The 26,634-nt window shown below is 37.6% G+C and overlaps 1 pseudogene; it reads right to left on the reverse strand.

The window, feature by feature from the left end:
• Positions 1–6,896, reverse strand: part of LOC132500633 (metalloendopeptidase OMA1, mitochondrial-like) — a 43,023-nt pseudogene extending 36,127 nt beyond the window's left edge.
• Positions 6,897–26,634: the final 19,738 nt, after the last annotated feature.

Below are 26,634 nucleotides of genomic sequence, written 5' to 3' on the forward strand. Positions count from 1 at the left end.
CCTGTAGTATGCTATTTCTCTTCTTAGCCTTTGCATATGATCACTACTTTCCCTCAAATAACTTCCTTACCTTCCCTGGCACTTCCTTCATCTGGAAAATTTTAACTTGTTCTTTAAGAAAATGCTGGCTTCGTCTCCTGTAAGAGGCCTTCTCTGTTATTTCCTTGCAGTTTCTCAAATTTTTAATACTCTTTGCATAGCTGAACAGTTTAGTACCAACCCACTATGTTATGTTGATCATTTTGTTTTTCTGTCTCCTCCAACTTATCTCTAGACAAATTCAAGGAAGAATTATGTTTTGCTCACTTCAAAGTTCTGATATTAGCATTGTACAATGTCATTTGAATGAATGGATGAATTAACAAAATAGTCCTTGTCAGTAAATATATAATGTCAATCTTGGCTTCAAGATTTTTTTTCTTGAATGCACATCCTTTGTGCATCAGTATCAGTATGTTGTAATTTTAGTAGTAGCATTTTTCCACGTTATTGGGTGTTTGAATTTCACCTATAGTTTTAGAAAAAATTTTAAAAGCCATGAACGTTGGATTTTTGAGATACAAGTTGCAGATATTCCCCCTTAATTTATCTATCATTTAATTTTGCCTATTATGTTTGACAATAGTTTTAAAATTTTTTATGAAGGTAAATATATTCTTTTGATTATTTCCATGTTGTTATCTTCTCTGGTTGACACAGAAAATTAAACAGTTCATGTGCCAAAGTGGAAGAGGGAAATTTACTCATTCTTTGGTTAACACTGATACCATAATCAGAATAGACACATACGATGTAGTGGTTTAAATAAACATATCTTACAATGCCTTGCACACATCAGGTGTTCAATAAATATTAATTGTGTTCCTCCATTATTTTTAGTCACACACAATACCCATGTATTTGTAGGCAAATACATACAAACATTGAACACAAACTCACCTATTCATATATTCTTAATTCAGAAACCGATCATGTTTAGGGGTTTTCTCAAAATATCATATTTTGCTTTTCAACATATATGGCTTAAAACAACAACAACACATGTCTCTCCATTCAGTGGGATGGGTCTGCTGAGTGGTTCCTCTGCTGGGGTCACCTGGGGTCACATATGTGACTTCAGCCATCTGGTTAATTACCAGGAGCCGGATGGTCCAAGAAGGCTTCACTCATATGTCTGGTGACTGGGGCTAAGTGATGTCTGGCCTCTCTCTCCACATGGTCTCACTGTTCCAAGAATGCAAGTGCAGAAGATACAAGGACTCTTGATGCCCTTCTCAGAAGTTGTACAAAATCACTTCCACTGTATTCTACTGGTCACAGCATATCACAAGGCCAATCCAAAGTCAAGGGCTGGGAAAAGAGACTTCTTGTGAGGAGCTGCAAAGAACTTGAGGTCAATTTTGATCCACCAAATTGTATAGTTGGATTTTTAGACCAAGTCCTAAAGGGGCTCTATTCAGTCACTTGAACAAGTATCAGAATATAAGAGGAGCTTAAATACAGCCCTTAGTGAGTCAAGGAAACTCCTTAAAAAGTGAATATTCTCCTGTTCATTAATCATTATAAAATGTTTTGTCGTGTTAGGTGCACCCTACACATATGGGGAACACTTGGAAATCTTAGGTTTTACACCCCACCAACTGGTTTCCTTTTAAACTCCTAACTTTATGTATAGATATGTAGGTACTCATATACATAAAAATATATAAATGTGTATTGTTTACATATAAGCATACTGTTATTCACAAACTGTATATAAATGTATTCCCATAGTTAAAAATATTTTAAAGTTTCAATCCATCTCCTTTATTGTGATTACATAGAGGGGAAAGTAATTTATATAAATACAGCCTGAAAGCCTTTCAAAAATCCCCTATAACATGGTTTTTGGCTTCTCCCATCATTTGTTGATATGATGTGTATGATAAAAGGCCACACAGGATTTATATCTATATATTTTTTTAAATCACATAAAAAAATAAAAGGAAAGGTTGGACGCTTTTTGCCAAAGTGCCACATTATGAGATATTTCAGTGTAGGGTATATTAGCAAAAACACGGAGTGCATCTTTGGGTAAAAAGAGCACAGATCAGTATGGAAAGACTTTAAGAGTTATGATTGATTTTTTGGAAACTTCAGCCATGTGCATTGCTAATCCTTTGTAGTTTTAATTGACCCTCGCCCTATATCTATCTTATTTCAACTTCCTGTATCCCTAAGCGTGGCTGCAAAACATATTGGGCTGGCCAAAAAGTTCGTTCGGGTGTTTAGTAAGATGTTATGAAAACCCGAATGGACTTTTTGGCCAGCCCAATACTTTGATCTGTATATACTTTCTTTCTTAAGGAGCAACTAAGCAATCCTGTTAGGCCAGAGAAAATCATAACTAACAGTGAGATACAGAATGACATTAACAGGAGATTAACAAAGAACAGAAACTATTGTTTATGATGCAACCCTTAATTTAAAAAGCATTCATGAAGAAAGAGTTTTAAAGAAAAACGAGATGAGCAAATCGACCACTTTTGAATTGTATCTATCACAGACTGTATATGTCAATATATCACAGATTGTAGTGTAGATTCCTCCAGCTTCTAGGGCAACAGTTGGCAAATTATGGTCTGTGTTCCAAATACAGCTCACCCTCTGCTTTTATAAATAAAGTTTTATTGGGACACATTCATTTGCTAATGTTTTCTCTATTGCTATTTTAGATATACAATGCCAAAACAGAATAGTCTTGAAAGAGATCACGTAGCCAGCACCACCTCAACAATTTACTGTCTGCCTCTGCATGCAAAAGTTCACTGATCCCTGCTGTAGGGCCTTGGATTTCTTCTGGCAAAGTGAATGAGAATCAGAAGCTGCAAACAGGGCTTCCCTGGTGGCACAGTGGTTGAGAGTCCACCTGCCAACGCAGGGGACACGGGTTCGTGCCCCGGTCCGGGAAGATCCCACATACCGTGGAGTGGTTGGGCCCGTGAGCCATGGCCGCTGAGCCTGTGCATCCAGAGCCTGTGCTCCGCAACGGGAGAGGCCACAACAGTGAGAGGCCCGCAGACCACAATAAAAAAAAAAAGAAGTTGCAAACAAAAGCAGGAGGCATTTGTGGTTTACTGGGAAGAATATTTTTTATCGATCATTGTCAAAAGGTTTGGGTTTGAATTTTGGTTGGCTATCTGTTGGCTGTGTAACTCTGGACAAGCTATTTAACCTGGGATTCTTCTGTTTCCAAAGTCTCTGCTACTTTATCTCTAACCTTAAAATGGACATTGATAAACATCCTGGAACAACTTTCTGAGCTGTAAAAATGCTGTATATATGTGAATTACTATTAATTATAGTAACTATTTAATACTGTTGACCAAAATATTTTTCTTTCATAAGCTTTGTAAAATGGCAGTCCTCTGTCTTCCCAGAGTAAGGTATGGTTGCAAAGGTGGTTTTTGCCAATGAAATAGGAATAAAAGTATCACTGTGTCCCTTTGAAGGAGGAGTCATTTGGTAGGATCTTGGAACATATTAACTAAAAAAGAAGAAAATCCAAATTAGGTGTTAACTTTAGTTAGTAATAATGTACGAATATAGGTTCATTAGCTGTGCCAAGTGCATCACACTCACGAGCGATGTTAACAACAGGGAAAATAAGGTGTCGGCTATATGTGAACTCTGTCCTACCTCTGCAAGTTTTCTGCAAATACAAACCTATCCTCAACTCAAACGTTTCTTGAAAAGATTATCTTGACCAGAATTCCTAGGGACTCATACATTTTTTCTCAATAATCAGGGCTTTCGGGGTCATGCCAAGGTTGAGAATAAAATATTTCCCTTGCCCTTCACATATGTGTTAGCTTTATTAATTCATGCAAATGTATTAATTCAGTCAAACTAATGGATACTGTTAAATAGCTGCCTTACAACAGACCACATAGCAAACACTGCGCCAGGCACAGGAGGCATGGATTACAGAGTTTAATCGAATTTTATTTTTTTACTTGTAAAGAATAATAATCCTTGGGTCATTCTGAATTGTACTTGTTTTTCTTCTACTATCATTACTATAAAATATTTAGAAAGTAAAATCCTCAGTTTTTAAAGGGTATACGACTGGGTCTACCAGTTTTTAAAGGGTATTCTCTGTAACAGGAAGAGTTCTTAGATTTTTTTCCTGCCAAAAGGAATGGATATAAACTTCAACCAGTCATCCTGGCTCAAAAGCAGAACAGAGGGGTCATTGTTAAGAGATGAAGATGTAATGCAGAAAGAGAGAGAGCAGATCAGTGCAGCAGACACAAGTAAATGCAATTCCCTCGTGATAAGTAATTGGCAGCAGACATACTGCCGAATGTACTGAAGACAGAGAGAACCTTCTTAAATTCAGTGAATTTTAAACAAAGACCCCAGAGTAGTTAAAGACAGAGAATGAGGACTGAACTTCAAATGATTGCAAACTAGGGGATTAAGTATTTTCTGAAATCCCTGATATGTGCTCTAACACATAAAAACAGCACTGGAAATGCAAAAACAACTGAGGCATAAGGAAATGCAGCAGAATGTGCAAAGTAGAAGAAGATAAATGGGTTACAATTCTTAGTGCTGAGCAATTTGAAACTGTTAACACTATATATCATTTATATTTTGTTTTGTGAACACACACACACACACACACACAGATTAACCCTATAGAGGACTTTATAAAAATCTCAATTCATAGTGTGAAGTTCAATTAATCTAAAGTAAAAAAAATCTCCCCATGAAACATACTGTGTATATACAGGCTTGTTGGGACTCATCTGACTGTTCCCTTTAAAGCTGTGATTTAAGTTTTGCCAGATAACGTGCTCTGTGGTTTTTTATGCATTCTCACCACAGCACTAAGAGTTTGGAATTAGGAAACCCCATTTACAAATGAGAATTCTAGTTCACATAAGTAGATTAAATTACCAAATATAAGATAGCAAATTAGCATTGGATCCAGATTCAAACCCATCTTCCTAACAGGTATGACCAAAATTCTGATGGTCAGAGTAGGCAAAATTAATTCTGATCCCGTTATCTCCTATATAATCTGCTTTAGCCATAATTGTGCCTGTGTGGTACACTGAACGAATACATATAATTCTCACCAGTGAAACTGATCACAATGAGCTGGTTAGAAACAGTAGAGTGGAGAGTCTGATTATTTGCCATGGTTTCTCGTGAAACACTAATGTCGTTAACCTGGAATGTGTGGACTGGGGCTGAGTGGGATGACGGGATGGCTGGGCCAACAAAGAACTTTCTTGAGAGATAGCAACTTCCTCGAGAGATAGCGCATCCTTGAGAGATAGCACAATTGAGTTAGCACAGTGATGCTTGCATCATCTAGTCGGATATATAAATGTCTTATCTTCCCAATCTACTACTTGTGTTGTCCTTTCTCTTCTCCAGCTTACTGATTTTGGGGGCATTTTTATATTGAAATATATCAACAATTTAAAAGCATATGGGACTCATTTGAATGGTTAAATAATAATAATAAAACAAATACTTGTATAGCCAATACCAAGCCAACAGTTTTGTAGCCATTAAGCTATCTTTACCCATCTCTTTTCCTCCCTACAAGAGGTAACCCTAATCCTGAATTTTGTCTCAATCTTTTCCTGGCTTTTCTCTGTAGTTTTACCACTTACTATGTATTTGTGTTTAATAAATTATTTAGTTTTGGTTGGTTTTAACCTTTTATGTAAGTAGGATAGTCTTACACACTTATTTTAGCCATCGTATGTTTGAGATTCATTTCTGGTACTAATGTATAAATTCCTGTTTCCTGCAATTACTATTTCATTTCACGAATGCTTCAGTTTATTTACTCATTTAGCAGTGCTAGGCAGTTAGGGTTTTCCCAGTATTTACTAATAATGACACTGTTGCTGTGAATATTCGGATGCCTGGCTCCTGATCCATGAAAAAAATCTCCCTGCAAGTTTACCCAGGATATGTACCAAAGAGAGGAGCTGCTGTGTATCATGGCATGTACATGTTCAAATTCACTAGGTAATTCCACATTTTCCCCAGAATAGTTGTAGCAATGTGTGCCCCACTAGCAATGGGTAATAGTCCTCCATTGCTCCACAGCCTCATCAACATTTTCTATAATCCACTTGCATAGTTTTACCAAATTGGTCCATGTGAAATACTGGCTTAGCGGTTTAAATTTTTTATTTCTCTGATAATACAATTAAGCAAAATTCTGTATGTTTATGGTCATTTGTGTTTCTACTTCTAAGGAATGCCCACTTGTGTCTTTTCTCATTTTATTTTCATTTCTTTCTTTCCCATAAATTCTTTGCATATTCTGGACAGGAGCTCTCTGTCAACTATATGTATTAAAAGTATCTTCTTCCTGTATGTGGCTTTATCACTCTCTTTGTGGTAACTTTTGATGATTAAGAGTTTGTGATTTAAATTTAATGTGGTTAAATTTATCAAGGTTTCCCCTTATGTTTTATATTTTTATGTCCATTATAATTTCTTTCAATATCCCTTTCGGAGGGTTGTTTCTGGTTTGTAAAACTATGTTCCTCTATTGCGTAGGTAATATTTATAGCTACCGAAGCCTACTTAAACTCAGTATTCAAGTTTTCCTTTCAGTTTAATCCTTCTCAAAAATTGTTCTGACCTTCTCTTTCCCACTTTCCTGTCTGAACCTTCTTTGTGAAATATTACCATAACTAATTGAAAATTATTCTAAATACCTCTAGAGTCTAAATTAAGAATTACTTCATATTGGCTTAAATATCAGCTTCTTTCCGCCAACTATCCCTCACATCCGGTACACTTCCTGAAAGGTCAGGAACTTCAGGGTTCTCCTTTCTTCTGAAATCATAGCAATCAGGCTCCATGAGTTCCTTCATCTTGTCTGTGGAGGAATATTTTATTTTAAAAAGAGAGAGAGAGTGAAAGAATGAAAAAAGGTTTTCTTTCTAATCCCACACAGAGAAACATTCCTTTTTGTAGCCAGATCCACATCAAGATGCAATCATTTGTTCTGGTTTTTAATCACACTTGACTGAATTGTTTACCTTAAAAATGGTACAATTAAAGATATTTTCAGGTTTCTATTCAGCCATGCAATGTGGCTCTCAGCCCAGGCTTGCTCCTAACCACAAAATCTTCCACCAAACAATAGATGTGCAGAGATGTTTGAAATACTGATAAAAGATACAAATAATCTTCCACATATTTTTTTCCTTGTTATGAAGTGAAGAAGCAGTACTCTGGAGAAGTCTTTGGGTTGCAATTTAGAAGATACATACATTCGTCCTTCAGTATCCATGGAGGATTAGTTCCAGGGCTCCCCTGGATACCCAAATCTGCAGATGTTCAAGTTTCTTATATGTAAACTGGCTCTGGTTTCCATGCAGAGTGGTTAAATCCAGGCATGGAACCCACGGATACTAAAGGTCGACTGTATTCTACCCTTAGTTCTCATGTTAGAATCACTCTCTGTGCCTCACTTTCCTCATCTACCAAATGGGAGTGTCGAAGTAACAGTTTTAAAGTCTTTTGTTGATGTTGTTGTTTAAATATGTACTTATTGTTTTAACTCTGTTTCTGGAAGACCCCATATTTTCAAATAGTCAGTCACTATATGTCCTTCTTATTAGGTAAGCAGTTTTATTAATGGATGAGGGGCAGTAAAGCCCTTCAGACCCCTAGTATTTGGGAATAGGGTTGGAGGCATTTCATCAGGTTGACTAAATATAACCAGGCATAGTATCTTACTCCAGAGCCTGACCTCCTTTACTGCCGTGGAAGAAAACAAACTTAATTCTGTCCAGCTGTTTTTATTCTAGCCATATTTTCGTTGTCAGTGAGCTCAGACACAACTTACAATATTATTTTCAATATAAGTTGGCCTTGACTATATATTGGTACACCAAATTTCAGATTCACTTCCAAGGAAGAAAGCGTTTTGATTAAAACATGTTTGAATTTCGACCTTTTTACTAAATCTTTTTCTTTCCTTTTTTTCTCCTCCACACAAATATATAAAACAAATGTTCAAGTCCAAGACAGAGATAATTCTAAACTTCTTTTTTTCTATGTGGAAAGTATAGTGTGAATTAACATACAAATGCTTACTACGGGATAAGAGCTTAATAAATAGCTTCTTTAGTCATTCATCTAAAAATTTTTATTGAAGATTAATTTATGAAAATTGTGGCAGGCTAACTTTTGTCCCAGCTATCATAAAACTTCTCATGGGAGACAAAGACAATAAACTGGTTTTAGTGGGCATTATTGCTAAGTCTAGAGCTGTCTAAGAAATAGAACTTCATTTTCTAGAGCTTAATATTTGTTTCCAAGTCCCATTCTGCTGGAAGAAAATGGCCTCAGTTCTTCCCAGGGTTTTATGTCTCTAGAGTTATGTCACTGATATTTGGTCACTGTGGGGACAGCACTATGGTCCTCAGCCCTGGTCTGGGTAGCTCGAGGATTACCATTGTCTGAAATTTATGGCACTTTTGGGGTTTGTAGTTTTTTTTTCTGTTGCTTCTGTACTGTGTTTGGCACGAAGTAATGTTTTGGTAGAGTTCCCATTTGCCTGGTCATTCTGTACAACCATTTCACTCACTGAGTCTTTATTGTTTCCCCAGCAGAGCTGCCAGGAAGTGGTCCTCTGATACCTCTTCATCTTGCTACTCACTTTCCCCACACAGGACCTAAGAAATAGGTCAGTTGGCTGGAATTTCTTTCTACTCTTGGGTGAATTTTTCTCCTTTCCTGTTTCCAGCCAAGACACCTGTTCTCTAAAGAGATCACATTTGAAACTAAAGAAAGAAAAGTGTTGAGTCATTCACAAATTGAGGGAAAAACATTTGAGTAGGTTCAGCATGGTCTGGTTGTGTTTGGAGAATTATTCTAAATATACACTTTCAATTCTTCCTTCTAATGTTCCCATGAGATGAGCACTTATAATTTTATTGATTAAAAATTAAAGCTCACTTTGTTAAGGCATGCCAAAAGCTCTCAGCTAATATACAGATATAGCCATTTTAATTATAAAAAATCATAAGATTGAAAAGAAAAATAGGTGGGATAGGATAGAGTGGGGAACCTGACCTTGGAGGAGAGGAAGAGAGTCCCTGAGAATAGATATATACCTGAGTCTTGAAGAATTGAAGAAGCAGCTGAATGAACAGTTGAGAGAAAAGCTTCAGATTGAGAGGATATTGTGTGTGAAAACCCTTATATGATAAAGAAGTGAAATGTTTGAATTCTAGTCATTAAGAAGACTAGAATTACACCATCAAGCATGCAGGTGAGTGGGCCACAAAGTGAGCCAAAAGAATAAGGCAGCAGACCTACCCTTCAGACAAGGATGAGGGTTTGGAACTTCAGATGGCTTTATGGTTACCTTAGTATATGATTCTAACTTCACCATAAAGCTAACACACACACACACAAAAAAAAAACCAAGAAGCAGAAAAAGAAGAAAACCTGTATTAGTTTCTTATTGCTGTTCTGATGAATTTGCACAAATTTAGTGGCTTAAAAGAGCACAAATGTATCTTCCAGTTTTTGAGGTCAGAAGTCCAAAATTATGTCTTTATGTGATTAAAGTCAAGATGTCAACAAGACTGTATTTCTTTTGGAGGCTCTAGCTAACAATCCATTTTTGCCTTTGCCTGTGTCTAGAGGCTGCCTGCATGCCTTGACCCATGGCCCCCTGCCAACAATGACATCACTGTGACATATGATTCCACTGTCTTGTCATCTCTTTCTCTGACTCAGCCTTTTGCCTCCCTTTTGTGAGAGGCCATGTGATTGCATTTAGTTCACTTGGATAATCCAGAATAACCTCTCCATCTCAAGATCTCTTTTACCATGTAAGGTAATAGTCACAGGTCCAGGATTAACTCACAGGCATCTCTGGGGGACTATTAAAATACCTACCACAAGGCCTACATAATTATAAAGATTTTAGAAAAAAGACTATTTATAAAATCAAATATATTATGTTGTGTTGGTATAATGTTAAAAGCTAAATAAATGGACTACTGGAACGCTATTCAGGGGTAAAAAATATGGACTGGAATAGATAACAATGAACCAGATCTTATTTTACATAATGATTTACTAAAATATAAAGCATATACTGAAGAATGAAAATGGGTTAGGTGACTGAGGGTTGATTAAAGACCTTTATTTTTTCTCCCATAAACAAAACTATTTAGAGAAATAGGATAGTATCAAATGAGAAATACTTACTCCTTTATTAAATAAAGAAACCAGATAAAAGAGTGATAATTGATTTAGCAGATGTATTGGATGTCTTCTCTTTGCCCTGGAAAATCTACTTTCTACCTCTTCCCACTCTGATCTCTATTCTAGGACCTGACTTTCAGGGACTAAATCAAAGAGTGTCCTTGTCTCCTGACTTCTGGTAGGGCTCATCCAATAGGGAGCCTCAGAAAGAAATTTTTAGGGTTAGGGGATTTATTTTCCCTGGCACTGTCCCTGTGGGGTTGCTATGGGCTGACTCATTCCTACATCAAAGACAACCCTCCCTAAAAGCCTCTCTCCTATTGGCTTCTCCTCATTACTCTTTTCCTCCATTCCATTGGGTCTCGCCTATCTTTTGTGGTTCTTTACACTGTACCCACAGCTTTGTTAATTTTATTAGATCCTCTTCAAATGATCTAATTTTTTTAAATCCATCTGTTTCTTGCTGGGTCTCTAATAGATGCAGCAGAGCAGCATATATGTTGGCTTTTCAACCAACAGAAATTCATTTCTTACAGTGCTGAAGGCTGGGAAGTTCAAGATCAAGGCACCAGTCCATTCGATTCCTGGTGAGGGCTCTCTTCCTAGTTTGCCAAAAGACTCCTTTTTCTGTGTCCTCATGTAGCAAAGAGAGCATCTCTCTCATGGCTCTTCTTGTAACAGCACTAATTTCATTCATGAGAGCTCCATCCTCATGACTTTATTACCTCCAAATGCCCACCGCCAAATACCATCACACTGGGGATTAAGGCTTAAACATATGAATTTGTGGGTGGCATCAACATTTAGTCCATAACAAAAACTGACTGAAAGTAGTTCACAAAAGTTCAGCTGTGTTTAGAGAAATGACATGATGCCCTTGCCCAAATCTAGTCTTTTCCTAGTCTTCACTGTCTTAATAAATAGCACACTATTGAAACCATGCAACACAGATTGGGACTTGAACCCGTGGCCTTTTAACTGAGATCACACACCTGGTCTCTGGACTTAATGAAGCTCAGTTTCTTGATATCTTGTCGCAGAAAGAATTCAGTGAGAGACAAAGTGATAGGTAAGAAGTGAATTTATTTAGAAAGAAACACAGACAGAGTATAGGCCACCTCAGAAGGCGAGAGCAGCACCAGGGTATGGGGTTGTCAGTTTTTATAGAGGTGGGTAATTTCCTAGGCTAATAAGTGGGAGGAGTATTCCAGCTATTTTGGGGAAGGGGTGGGGATTTCCAGAAATTGGGCCACCGCCCACTTTTGGCTTTGGAACTGTCATGGTGCCAGTGAGTGTGTCTTTTAGCTTGCTGATGTGTTATAATGAGCATATACTGGGGCTCAAGGTCTAGTAGAAGTTGGCTCAACCACCATCTTGGGCCTATTTGGTTCTAATCAGTTTATGTTGTGTCCTCGGGCTATGTCATTCTTTTAAAGGTTGTGCCCTGCACCCTTCCCTCCTGTTTCACTGTTATTTATTAACAAGTCATAAATAATTTTATTTATTTATTTATGTGTTTGATTACTGGTATATTTTCAATCTAGCCTCTTAATATGTGTCCTCTATGGGGAATGATACCTTATTTCTTATGTTCCCTGATGTTATACAATAGGTATCAAAAACTCTTTGCTGAATAGAAAAGTAAATATGGTATTTTGGTTTCATGAGTGCCGAGTATTTCTCTCTTTTCTATCTTCCCTGTGGCACCATGGGGGGTCAGAGCAGTCTTGATTGACACAGCACTCCTGTGCAGATAATGGGCCCTTTTTCAAAAACTTCTCTCAACCCATTGCTATGGCTGTGTCCCTACTTCTAATCATCTCTATCCAGAGGGACAGAAAGGTACCTTTATTAAAGTTTCAGGGAGTTTTCAACTGATATCAGTGTTGAAATGTGAAGAATTGATTGAAATGAAAAATTTTCAGCTCTTAGACATAGAACAACTATTCTATTTATCAGTGGCTATGTAACAAACCACCACAGAACTCAGTGCCTTAACACAACAACAACTTAGTATTAGCTTTCATAGTTCTGGAGGTTTGGAGGCTCAGATGGACATTTCTCATTTGGTATTTCTCATGCGGTTCCAGGGAGGTGGCAGATGGGTTTGGGGTCATATGGAGGCTTCTTCACACACATCTGCTGCCTGAGCAAGGATGCTAGACAGCTGGGGCCTGGTGCAGCATCTTTCTATCCATATTCTCCACTTTTCTAGCATGGTGGTCTCAGGGTTCCGAGAAAGAATGTTCCAAGGAAGTGGAAGTTGCCAACATTTAAGGAGTTTGGCTGGAAACTGGCCTCGTGCCATGTTTATAATATTCTATCGGTCATAGCAGTCATAGATCTCCCCCAGATTCAGAGTGGGAGGAGTGTCATTACAGTTGGATTCTGATTGGTCCCACCAAAAAAAAGGGCAATCTGCAAATGAATGTTTACTCATTGTGTGGAGCACATGTTGGGGGGAAAGGCAGAGGCTGACAATTAGCACCTGATGAGGTTAAGTATTTGTGTTTGAATTTGAAAATATCACCTAGGAAATCAATGAAATCTTGGTAGTTAAATTCTCAAGATATGAAGGAATTATATTTGAGCCTTCAAATTATAAACACAATAGACATTTAAACAGAAATCTATCCATTGAGACAATTCAAAACCTGACATGTCGAGTCCATTAGGTTTTAATACCTTTAATTTTCAGAAATCCAATCTTAGCTGATGTGTAGTGGAAGAAATAAAATACAGTGCTTGATTTGAACAGTTCAGTTATCAAATTATCCCAAATAAAAAAGTCAACTTGTATTCCTGAGTTATATTCAAACAGCACTCTTCTCTTTTCTCAAGGTAATTTGAGAAGATTTTTCTGTTGAGAGCTGAGAAAGATCTGCTCTCCAGTACAGTCATAACAGGCAATGTTATTGGTTGTAAAATGTTCATTTAGAATGGCTTGTAAAGAAAATATTTATGTATCTCAATACATAGACTACATTTCCTTGTAAAGTTATCTTTGAATGTTATATAAGGAAGCCTAGAGTGACAACCAAACAGATATTTTACATATGGGAAGGCTGAAGAATTGTTAAATGCTGACCCAGAATGGTCACTCTCTCCAGTAGACACAAAAATGTGAGATTATGAAATAAGCTATGGAAGAAGAGACCATTTGAGTTATTGGCAGGAGCTGAAACAACTTATTCATTGGCAATTATACCTGGGAAGTTCCAGTATCCTTCCTGCCAAGCAGCTCAAATAATCTAAGTATTCAGTTGAGCAACTATGAGTTACCACTGTTGCTGAGAAGGAGGTAACTTCCAGTGGATCTTGACATTGGACCTGGAAGATCTCTCCAGTGCCAGCCCTCTAATTCAAATTTTAATGTGTATCTGACTTATTTGGGCATCTTGGTAAAATATAGACTCTTTCTTAGTAGGTCTGGGTTAAGTGCTGAGATTCTGCATTTCTAACAGGCTCCTGGGTGATGTGGGCACGGCCAGTCTGTATACCACATTTTAAGTAGCAGGACTCCAGTCAACATATCATTTTAATGAACTGTCACAATTGTAAGTAAAGTTGAGACTGAAGTTATATTTTATGACTCCAAAAGTCTTGTGAATCGAGACAGTAAGCATCATTATGGAGGTTAAATAAATCATAGATAAAGTTCAGAGTTCTAAAGTTCAGAGTTCTAAAGCTGTTAGGGATTCCTTGCAAATTGTTTAATAGCTTAACTGAAATGGAGAAAGATGATCCAGCTAATCAGTAACGTCACGCTGTGCAATGTATTTGTGTTCTAGACAGCCACTAGTGATCTAAGATGGCTCAATGCTTTGAGAAGGGATTATCAAATTGTTAAGGACAAAAGGACTGATGACATCCATGAGTTTTCCATTAGAGCTGATCATAAGTGTAGTGATAAAAATGTAGGATCATTACAGTGATATATTTAGAACCTTATGGCATACTTCACTCTGATTATAAGAGCTCACTGTGTCATTTTTATGATAAAGATCTCATTTAAGAAAAAAGATATCACATACCATTCTTGTTTTGGCAAGCCACCCATACTGCTATTAGAGGAGAAAAGTTAGTGTGAGATAACAAGTCTGCACATAACCATGCGTATCTGTCAGATTCTTTCTCATACACACCCTTTGTGGTGGGTTGAGTATAACATAGCCTCAAGCTATCTATCACTCTGCCCCTTAATTAGACAGGAAAATTGGCGTGTACATAAGAGATAGTATAGGATCTCACATTAAGATGTGTGCTGGCACATGCGTGAGTGTGTGTGTGTCTGTATGCATACGTATCTATGTATTAATCTATCTATATATCTTCCTATATTTAAGGCTTATATGGATATATAGAACCTTTTTTTAAAGAAGGCTCTGTAATCTGAATTAGATCACAATAAATCAAGAGAGGTGACGGAGAGACTTTTCAGGATTGGCTTAGGGAAAAGGAATTTTTCTGAGAAATTTTATGGAAAACTCAGTTATTTGTGTGAGTCTGTTTTCCCAGAGAGAGGCTGGGGAAATAAACCCCTAACTACTCAAGTCTATCCAGAATGATCCTCAGCTCTGGTTACATGAAAAGGATCTGATCTCAGGACTATAATTTCAAAGTGCAGGAAAAGGAACTTGTTTCCAGATACTTCCTCTTCTATTACTAATGCTAATCTTTCATCTCACATTAAGAAACAAATTGTAAATGTCAACACCCCTCTTGCTAATTGACTTATTTTACTTCAAAAATTTGATTTAACTTAGTATTTCTGAATTTATTGAGGAGTACAATGTGTCCATTATTGTTCTAGCTACCGTGGAATAGGAATGACTAATACATGCACTTTGCCTAGGTTCTCTAAAAGTAAAGTTCAGGGCAAGGATAAAAGCACTGATGCTACATTTGACAGCAGGACCCAAGCTCAATTGATAGGTGTTAAAAAATAGAAGTGAAGCAAAAAAAGATGAGAATAATCCATTGAGTTAAACTGCCGGCTGCTTCCTTACTATAAACCTCAAAGAGAAACCACTGGATTCTATGAGGCTTGTTTTCTAGCACACAGAACTTTGTCTGGAGGGGCTACATAGAAAACTGCATCTAGGAGTAGTTCATAGAAGGAAGAAGGAGGAGGAATTTCACTGCCTGGATCCTTCCTGTCTCCTGTTTAATGTTGGTTAATGTTTACCCCATGGAGATGGGATTCCCTCAGACCTCCAGTTCACTTCACCTGAACCTTCAGTGACCACTCAGTAAGGCAGATCCCACGTTCCCTAGTGTCACATTTCATCCAACTCCAAAGAAGAAGGGTACGTGGTGCCAACAGAGCTCAACCTGAGGCTCCAAATTAGACTCCACCCAACTAATTTGGGAAGCTCAGTTAAGGTGCTGGAACAAGCGGCAGTGGTTTAAGGGTGAGGGGGGCGGCAGGTGATGCCCGGTCCAAATGAAGCAGTCAAAGATATCAGAGATGGAGCAAAAGGCTTATGATTAACACAGTTGTCTCCTTAGGGTACCACATCTCATTCCTTCCAAAACATCCAGCTACTATACTACAGTATCAGACATCCTTTTCATTTATTCATGTTTTATTTTCTGAGAGGGTGAAGATCACTTTTGCTCCTTCCTTCAAAAGATAATTACATGCCACATCAGATATAGAATCTCCTTCAATATGTTACCTAGTTGTCATGTCCTGGAAGCCAAAGGTGGAAAAAAACAAACAAATAAACAAACTATACTGCCTGCTACCGAGGTAGTTTTAAGGCTGTCATTGGCATTTATTAAGTCCCTCCTCCATTACCCATTTTAGATTCTCCTCACCCTCAGGCAGTATTTGGTATTTACCATATCCTGAAGGAAAGTGCTCTAAGCCAGCTGATTGTCCTCCAGCTGTGCCTCAGCTGAACCACCAACAAGCTGTTTTATTATTCCATCGGACCAGCTGTTTCTGTGTGATTGGGTACACGGTCTTGGGCCCAGAAGTGAATTTCCTTATTAATAAAAGTGTACCTTGGCCCAGAGCAGCATTACGTATGAGAATATATTGATAAATAAGGCATTTTGTAAGTCTTTCAATGGTGGAGGCATTTCAGGCAAAGAAGTACCTGTACGTGAAGTATAAATTGAATTCTCTAACAACAAATGGCTCCGCACTCTAAAGCCATTCTATTTCTGGCTGCTTCCTTTGAGGAATGTTGTAAGTCTCTGCTGATGTCTGGTTGGGCATTTTATAGTTGCCATAGTGATGAGTGGATTAAGATGGCATGGAAGTCTGCACCATCTGCTTATGCATTTATTGATGCCTTTCAAATACCTCAATATATACACTATTATCTCAAACATATTTCCATGGCATGATGGAGTTGCTGCTGTGCAGACTCAATGTTAGGACTTAGTGGGTCTAAGAGCTCTTAGGTCACTTAGTCATTTAAATGTCCATGGTCAGGTGCTCAGTCTCTACTAGCACATCAGGAGCCATATTTCAAATGGAGAGTGGTTTCCTACTGTAGAAAGCATGACGTTGATGTGGAATCCTATAGGTTTGCATTATGATGTTCTTATTGGGCCTATTAAGGACCTATAGCATCCTTATTCAGCACAGACACCTCTTATACTATCACACCTGTTGGATCATACTGGTTAAGGGGTAGAGCCAACTTCAAACTAGCAGCTTCTCATGTTACCCAATGAAGCATCAAATATTCTCCCAGAGTTCAGTTATCTTTTACTTTTAAAATATAAAAGGTCCACCGATGGTGGCAGGAAGTATAAGGTATGGCAATTCATACTTTCGAGAGGATTGCTGACAAGCCCCAGACCAAAGAACCCCTAAATTTTTAATTAGCATAGAATGTATGTCTTACCAGAACATCTAAGGATTCAATTATCCTGATATCTATATATGACCAGCTTGAGATCCTAAAATCATTTGACCGTAACTTCTCATTGGACAAAGATTTTGAAGGACGTTATTAATAAAATGAGTAAAATCTTGTTGTGTCTATGCTTTGAGATTTTTTTTGTTTCCTGTCATTGGCTTGGAATTATTTTGTTATTGTGTCTAAGCTTTGATGAGCTCTCAAACTGGGCAAGGAATAAAATCTATAGGGATAACTTGATCTAGGAATCAAGACAAGGTTTAAGAGAGTGTCTAGAATCCAGTGACAGAAGACTGTGTGCACACCCTGGCTATGGGGCATCTCTGAAGTTCTATGTACCTCACACATTATTCATCAATAAAATGAGACTACATGATCTAATTGACCAGGTGGTAGGGTTCATGTTGATCGCAGGAATAAAAGTATTTGAATACTTAAAACATGGTAAACATGCAAGAGATTAAATTGGTTACTAAATAAGCTGTGTTGAATTTCCCAGCTATCTCTTTGTCTAAGAACAAACCATCACTTGTTCTGTGAAGGTATTTCTTGGGATACGTAGGATTAATGCGAGGTTATTCAGAAATGTCCACGTTGTGGAGGCCACATCACTTTGACAAGATAGGTGACTTCCTGAATGAGAAAGTCATTTGTGCCATCAATGTTCTGGATAGAGGTAGTCTTCAAATAGAAAACCTGCTCTAAGATACCAATCTATTCATAGGCCACAGCAGGAAAAGAGAAAAACACTGAGGTATTTAAATGTTCAGGGAAAAGGTCCCTTGTTCTAAGGAACTACGTCTGCCATGTGGAAGGTGACCAGGACCTATAAAGTAGTGATAGATCCAGACGGAAGATGTCATGCTGAAAAGTAAAGTCAATGTATTTATGTTCATTGGCTTTTCTTCTCTATAGTTATCTTCGCTTCCAGTGCTGTCCTAAGATAAAGATGTTCAGATACAAAAAGTGGTATGCAAAGTCAGAGGATAAGCTGTAGACAAATTAGAGAGATAGGCACATCTTCTCTGTTTCTCTACACTAAGGACAGGCTGATCTCTTAAAGCTGGGGCAAAGTTTACTAAGGGGGTATGTAGTCCTCAATGTGGAGTCTGGAAGATTGTGAGAATCAGGAGCCCTCTGAAAGTTCTTTTTTTCACCCTTTGAATAGAAAGTCATCCCTCATGGCATTAACACTAGCCTTTTACAAGAATTTATCTCAAAAAAGGCAGTAAAGATATTTGTTTTGGGCCCTAGCCATTGACTAAAACATAATTACCTCACCTGATAAACCATTGTATATTTGCCAGGAAGTCATATAAAAGATAGCAGTAATGAATGATGAGTTTTATTTTTTCCTCTATGTATCTCAGAGTTGGAAAGATATCTATTGATGGAGGTCCAAAGGTTGTAAAGTTCTGGTCAAGGCAGTCTGATGTAAAATTGTGAATACCCGATTCCACTTCACGTGCCCATTATATTTTTGGAATCCACAGAAGAGTTGTGTAATTTCATTCAAAGTTCACCACATCTCTCTATTACTCCCATTTTTCAGATGAGTGAACCAAGGATCAGGGAGAGCCACTGACTTGCCAAAGTCAACTAACTCTTACATGTAGAACCAATCAAGACCCTAAGCCTTCTGATTCTGGATTTTATGACTTTCCCGTATATATCAGCTATTTCCACAGTAGTAGCTGGGTGGAGAATAAGAGATGAGACCAAAGTCTGTGCTGAAACTTAGTATCAATATAAACATTTCCCTAATATGGCCTTAGAGACTCACAAGTCTCTAAGTCACACACCACAAGCAATTTTTCCCTGTTGACTGGAAACTATGTGACATATAAGAAAGAAAATAGAGCACAAAGGATCTATAACAGAAATCCAAGCACTGACACTGAATCCAGAACTCCTACTGTACACAGTCGAAAACCATGCCTAAAGTATATTAGAGACACCATTTCATTCCCCTCCCCTCTGTCTCTTGTCCTCTATGTATAAAATAGTCAGTGAGGGAAGCCGGGAAAAGGGGCTGCCTTCAGATTCCCTTTCAATCTGGAATGAACATTGTACAAGTCTGTACTGGAAGAACTGTGAGGAATCAGGGTGGGGAACTGAGAAAGGGAATTTGTCCTTGTTCTGCCAAAGCAAGGTGAGTTGTTGACTGTAGTTTGTTGGGGCTCCACTAAAATCCAGGCTGTGCTGGTGTGTTGGCCTAGTGGATGCCCACGTGCTTTTCCTGACACCTGAAGGAGGACACTGGAAACATAGCAGAGGAACAGGAATCTGTGCACAGATTAGGTTTGAGCCAGTGCCTGCCTATGGCAGTCGTTCACAGAAAAGACCTACATGTCATGCAAGAGAAGCTTGAAGGGCCCTTGGCTCTAGGTCAGAGCAGCAAGGGATGCAAATGTTTGGTGACTAGTTGGAGTAAATAAAATCTTTCTTGTAGGAAAAAAAAAAAGTATTTGGCAGATCCAGTGCCCACAGGATCTCAGAGAAAAAAAATGTGCAGTTAATCAGACAATTCTGAAGCAGACTCTAACTCTGGCATTGACCCTAAAATCAATGCCATCTTGTTTCCCCTCTCAATTCCCTCAACTGCCTCTTGGATGTAAATTCACTGAGTATATGCATCTTGTTGAATCGGGATTAGCTAATTTGTATTTTTATGTTACTTTAGCTTTGAAGAAAACATACTTGGGAACCTAGTAGGAAGATCAGGGTTGAAAGTATAGCCAGCAACTAGCTGTTTTAGATGAGGTATTTGAGGACCATGGGTGTGAAAGACTATTTCCAAGGTCATCTAGACCATTAGTGGCTGAGCTAATAATAAGAGCTACATGCATAGGGTGTTAATAGGCACCAGGGCCTGCAAAGCACTTCACACAATGTTCTCTTAAAATTACATCACAATTCATCTTCTGCAAATAAAGAATATGAGAATTAGAGAAGGGATTTGCCTAAGTGACAATAGTCACAGAGATGACTTTCAGCCCCAAGGTGTGATATGAGCCAGCCATGCTCAAGCCTGAGTATGAACTGAGTTCTAGGTTAGATTTCCAAAGCACTCAGTTTGCTGACTACTTTTCAAGAACAGAACTGGAGAGGTATGGTCCCATAAGAGATTGGTTACTGGGTAAAATTAATAGTTAGAAAGAGAGAGGAAGAAAGACTTCCCTTCTCAGTTTTGCTTTTCCTTTCCCTCTCTCTCTCTTCCCCTGCTATGTATCCTCAAGCCAGCTGGCTTGGATAATGATTAAGTTAAAAAACAAACAAAAAAAAGCATATTCCAGGTGTTGGAATTCTATTTTTCAACCTGTTTAATATTTTCCCTAACTTCATTTCGTTTGGAACCCTTCTATTTTTTTATATGATCTAAGATTATTAAACATCAGAAAGAATCTTACATTTTCAGGACTTCCCTGGTGGTCCAGTGGTTAAGACTTCACCTCCCAATGCAGGGGGTGCGGGTTTTGATCCCTGGTCAGGGCCCACATGCCTCGTGGCCAAAAACCATAAGAAAACAGAAGCAATATTGTAACAAGTTCAATAAAGACTTAAAAAAAAAATGGCCCACATCAAAAAAATCTTAAAAAAAAATAATCTTACATTTTAGAGCTCTGCATTCTCTCAGCTCCTGGATCATTCTTTGAAAGCATAGCCTCTGTTATGTAACTCCTCTACTAAATAGACTCTCTCCTTTTCCTTTTGATCTCCAATTTAGTGCACTACTCTTAGCCTACATTTTAGGACCCTCCATTATATACACTCATCCTCCTTCTCATCTGGATCTTCTAGTGCCCTGTGACTAGGTGTTTCACATAGGCTCTCTGAACTTTTCAGAATTACATGTCTCATTACTGATCTCTGAGACCTCAATTATGCTATTTCCTCCTAACATACAGTTGGCTCTCCATATCCAAAATTTCTATCCGTGGTTGGTTGAATCTGAGGATGGGAAACCCGTGGATAACGAGGGCTGACTGTATTCATTGTACTAACCTGTTATATATAAGGGACTTGAGCATCTGCGGATATTGGTATCCATGGGGGCTCCTGGAATCAATACACAGAGGATACTGAGGGAAGACTAATAATAAATACTTCTTTCCCTACTTTCTCTTCCACATTCTCTTTCAGTTAGACCCCACATATACATCACACCACAGCACAAACACCATCTTCCACAAGCAGCTTTTCCTGTCTCATCTTCCCAAAGTGGGATTTGCTAACTTCCTTTTGTGAATTACCATAGAACTTCTTTCCCTGTTGAATTACCATTGGTCAGGTTCCCGGATAAGCAGAGTCTGAGATGGGGACATCCATGAAGGAATTTTTCTGGGGAGTTCTCTAGGGGTCAGCAGGCCTGGGGAAGTGAAAGAAGAGCATTGGGCTGTAATAGTGTCTCTGCAAGGGCCACAGCCAATCCCTTGGAGAACTTTGGATCTATGAGGACACTTCAGAATTGTTCTGAATTATTGTAAGAGGGCCATGGCCCTAACATCCCCCTGGGGCAAGGATCAAGGGCAGTGCCAGATAGGCAGGTTTAGTGTGAACTGTGAACTCCTCAGGGAATGAAGGCTTCTGCCTGAAGAGGAAGGGGGAGGGGTAGAAATATCAGTGTCACACACACACACACACACACACACACACAATCCAGTACATCAGTTTCTGTGGAATCTAGCATGCTCTGCTTTGCAGGCCATGTCTTTGGGTCTTGGAAACTAGAAATTGTGTCCTAAATACCTCTTGAATGCCTTGCAGCTGTTAGTTTAGTACATAAGAGGTGCTGGATAAATAATTTGCTGAGATGAACTTATTTTGTGCTCTTCCACAGAACTTTCACTTTAGAGACATATTAATGAGGTATTTCAGACATGTACTATCTCTACTTTACACAGGAGAAAATTGAGGCATAGAGTGACCATTGAAGTTGGTCAATGGCACAATTAATTAAAAAGTTTGAATAAACCTAGGTCTCGGGGCTCTCAGGCTGATTGTCTTTGCAAAAAAAAAAATTTAAAAATCAATTAACAAAATATAAATAGTAGCTCAAAAAGGGCTACAATCAGTTCAAGAGTTAATAAACTTGCTACCTAAATGCCTCAAAAATTTCTGCTTCTGGACCTCCCTGAGGTGCCTCAACTTGATAAGTTATTAGACTTCCTTTTGGCACATGTTCACATGGAAAGAGCCAGAACTTTCAACTGAGATTTAAAACAACTTTGGCCTATTGCCCAGGGTTCATACTGTGGAGAGAACAAAAAGCATCCTTCAAGCCTCTTTAAAACAACCACAATGAGGAAGATGACCCAAAAGCACAATTCCCGAAATCATTTTCAAGAGACTCGCTACAGTCATAAAATCAGGTGAAGTCGTAAAGAAGCTTTCCTTAAAACAGCAATATCTCTTTCCCTCTCCCATTTCTGTTCCCTGCCCCACCCGCTATAACTACATTATTACACCCACCCCACCACCATAAATCATAGCTTTAGCAGAGAGAGACACCTGCAATGTAGCCTATTTCTATGAAAACACTGGCAAGCACCGCATTGCCGGGCCCCAGCCATGTGCATGAATCTGTTTATGTTGCACAGATGTGGCTTGTTACTTAGAAGAGTTTCTCTTTCATTGTCATGCCTGAGAACCCCAGATGATTAGGGCCAAGATCAGATCTGGCTCTGCTACCTGCAATATCAAGTTCTGGGCATTGTCACCTTGGCTGGTTACCTCCTTTTCTCTGCATTATTGATGAACGGACAGAGACATGTACATAGAAATCACATATAAGCACTTGTGCCCTGGCCTTATTTTCTGAGTTGTTAGAACAGTTCTATTATTCCATTCAATATCAGGCCAGGGGTCCGTAAGTGAGGCTTTTTCCATGTCATACCCTTGCTCAAAGGCCATCAAACACTCCTGACCATAAGCATAATACCAAATCCTTAACCTAGACCTCCTGACCCTCCACAAACTAATTTCAAGCTGCTCTTTAAGTTCCATTGTCTACTTCTCTATGGTCAAGTTCTACATTCCAGCAAAATCATCCTATGGGTTCTTATATTAGAAGCACGTCCCAAGATTGCCAGTTCAGGTCTCCTCAAAATACTCTGGCCAATGGCATGCACTTCATGATTCCCCAAACCCTGAACATGCAATTTCAGAAACCAAAGTCTGTATTCTGTCGATAGAGACAGTTCAACAGATTTCAAACTCTTGCTTCTCAATTTACTGATATGTTTCAGTGGCAATTAATGCACATGCTAGAATTGGAGATGCCACTCACAATTTTCTCATCAACCATATTCATAATTTATATTTCCATGTAGATCATACACACACATATACACACACACCTTACATTTTCCCACTTACATGGCTTTTCGATGCTTTTTTTTCCCCCTGCAGAGAAACCACTTCTTACCTACCCTGGTCGAAATTCTACTGAGACTTCAAAGTCCAACTCAGATGCCATCTCTTCCTTGAAGACTCCTGGTGGCCCGCTCTGTGGTCCATAGGTGGTTTACATGACTTTCTGCCTTGTATTATTGTTTGTGCTACATCTCATGCTGTCTCTGTTAAACACTAAACTGGACAAGGGCGGAAGCCTAATGTCAACCATTCTTCTGTTCCAACAATATCTGGCACAATTCACTGGACGAAGTCAATGTTCAATGAAAAGTTGAAAAAGCATTAGTCATATCTTCTAATAGTCACTGAAGTATATACAAAACAAATTTGGGAAATACTTCAAAATATTTTTACCTATTTATTGAAGTTTAACAAATGTAAAATGTACAACTGTTAAGTATATAGGTTGAAAATTTGCAGAAAGTGGTGAAAGGCTTGTAACCATCTCTATGATAAAAATGCAGAACATTATTTACACTTGAGAAACAGCCACCTCCCCTTGGCCCACAGCAACTCCCCAAACTAATTACTATCCTGATTTCTCTCACCTTAAAAAAATTTTTGTCTGCTCATATGAGTAGAATTGTATGGTATGCACTCCTCTGTGTGTATTTTTTTGTTTTGTTTGTTTTTAGCACATTATTATGATTAAAGATTTTATTCATTTTGTTGCTTTGTATAATCTTATCCTTTTCATTGCTAAATGATCTCCTGTTGTATGAATATGTAATGATTTAATGATGTTGATGGACATTTTGGCTGTTTCCAGTTTTGGCAATTACAAATAAAGTTGCTCTGAACATTTGTGTACATGTCTTTCAGTACAACATGTATGCATTCTGTGACATATTTGGCAAGGGCTGAAATTGCCAAGGCACTGTGTATGCATAAACTCAGCTTTATTGGCATTAACTTACAGTTTCCAGAATGATTTTACCAAACTGAACCACCATCAACATTGTGTGAAAGATCCTGCTGCTTTATTTCTTCACCAACAGGTGACTGTCAGATTTTTTAAACTTTAGTCATTCTGGGGAGTTTATAGGGGTAGGTTAGCATGGTTTTAATTTACATTTCCCTGATGATAAATAATGATATGGTATTCTCTATGACCACTTGGATAACTTTATTTGTGAAACGCTTATTTAAGTCCTTTGACCCATGTCTATATATATTGTACTGTTGCATTTGTTTCATGAATTTATAACACTTGTTTATATATTCTGGATACAATTTCTTTGTCAGATATATGATTACAAATGGCCTCCTCCACTCTGTGGCTTGCATTATAGCTCTCTTCATGGTGTTTTCTTGATGAATAAAAGTTATTATTTTAATTAAATCTAGTTCATCAATCTTGCACTTTATGATTAGTGATTATGCATGTATGCATGTCTGTTTGTGTGTGTGTGTGTGTATGTGCTCTCATTCAAGAGATCTTTGGGAAATTTATGATAGTGAAATTTTTCCTCTATATTGTCTTTTAGAAACTTTCTAATGTTACCTTTCAATTTTAGGTCTAAGGTACATCTGGAATAAATTTTGGTGTATGGTATGAGAAAGGTGTCAAATTAACTTTTTCATAAGATATACAATTAATCTTGAGGTATTTATCTAAAAGACCACTCTTTTTCCATTGCTCTGCCACAGCACTTTATTGTAAATCAATGGATGCTTGGGTCAATTTTGGGGTATTATGTTCCATTTGTATATATGTCTATCTTTGTGCTAAAATCATAGCTTTAAAGTACTCTCTTATTGTTGTTTTATTTTTAGATCTGTTAGTGCATGTCTTCCAACACTGTTCATCTTTTAGATTTCTTTGATATTTTTAGTCCTTTGGATTTCTATATATATTTTAGGATTTAGTGTGCCAATTTCCACAAAAATAGCCATATGTGATTTATAATTAGAGTTTCATTGATTCTATAAATCAGTGTAGGGAGAATTGATATCTTTTAAATATTACATCTTCAAATATATGAATCTGATATATACATCCATCTATGTAGATGTTTAAAATTTTTTCACTTAGTAATATTTTATAGTTTTTAGTGTAGAAGTATGGAATGACTTTTGTTAAGTTTAGTCTGAGGCAATTCTGGTTCTATCATAAATGAAATGTTTTCTAATGTTCAATTTCTTCTTGTCTGTTATCAATGAATAGAAATGATAATTGAATTTTAATGTCACCTTATATCCAACAACTTTACATCCAGTTATTACATTTGGCTTTCTATCTGTAGAATTCCTTTGCATGTTTAATATATACAATTAAGTTGTGCATGAATAATGACAGTTATATTTCTTTTCAATTTTCACACTGTTAATTTATTCTTGCTTTGCTGAGCTTGTAATGATATAAAACTATTGACTTGATGTGATATTACCAGGTATCCATATCTAGACTTCATGGATATCTTTAATATTTAATAATTAAATAAGATCTACAGGATTTTTCTTTTGGCAGCTCTATCTTATCAGATGATTAAGGGAGTTTCTTCTTATTTCTATTTCTATTTTGTCATGGATTTATCATTGGTGATGAAATTTATTAAAGGCTTTTTACATATCTATTGAGATCTTCATATGGTTTTTATCTTTTTATGTTAATTTATGATTTATTCTCAAATATTAAACCAACATCTCATTCCTGAAATAAACTCAATGTGATCATAATATAATATTATTTTTCTGGATTTCTGGATTTAATTTTCTGAGACATTGTTTAGTTTTCCTTGCGTGCATGCTCATGAGATGTTGGCCTATGATTTCTTTCACTTTTTTGCATGGTTTTTGTCAAGTTTTCTGTTAAGGTCATGCTGGGCCCATAAAACAAGTTTGCAAATGTTTCTTATTTTTTTGTCCTCTGGAATAGTTTGTTTAAGACTGGTGGCTTTTTTTTTTCCCTTAAATGCTTAGGAGAATTCACCAGTGAAGATATTTGACTAGATTTATTTGTAGAAATGTTTTCAATTAAGAATTCAACAATTTTGTTCATATTTTCTATTTCTTCCCATGTTTGCTTGAGCAAATTTTTAATCTAAATTGTCAAATGTATTATAATGAAGGTTTCCCAATAACT

The sequence above is a fragment of the Mesoplodon densirostris genome, chromosome 13 (genome assembly GCF_025265405.1).
Source record: "Mesoplodon densirostris isolate mMesDen1 chromosome 13, mMesDen1 primary haplotype, whole genome shotgun sequence".
In the NCBI taxonomy this organism is placed as follows: Eukaryota; Metazoa; Chordata; class Mammalia; order Artiodactyla; family Ziphiidae; genus Mesoplodon; species Mesoplodon densirostris.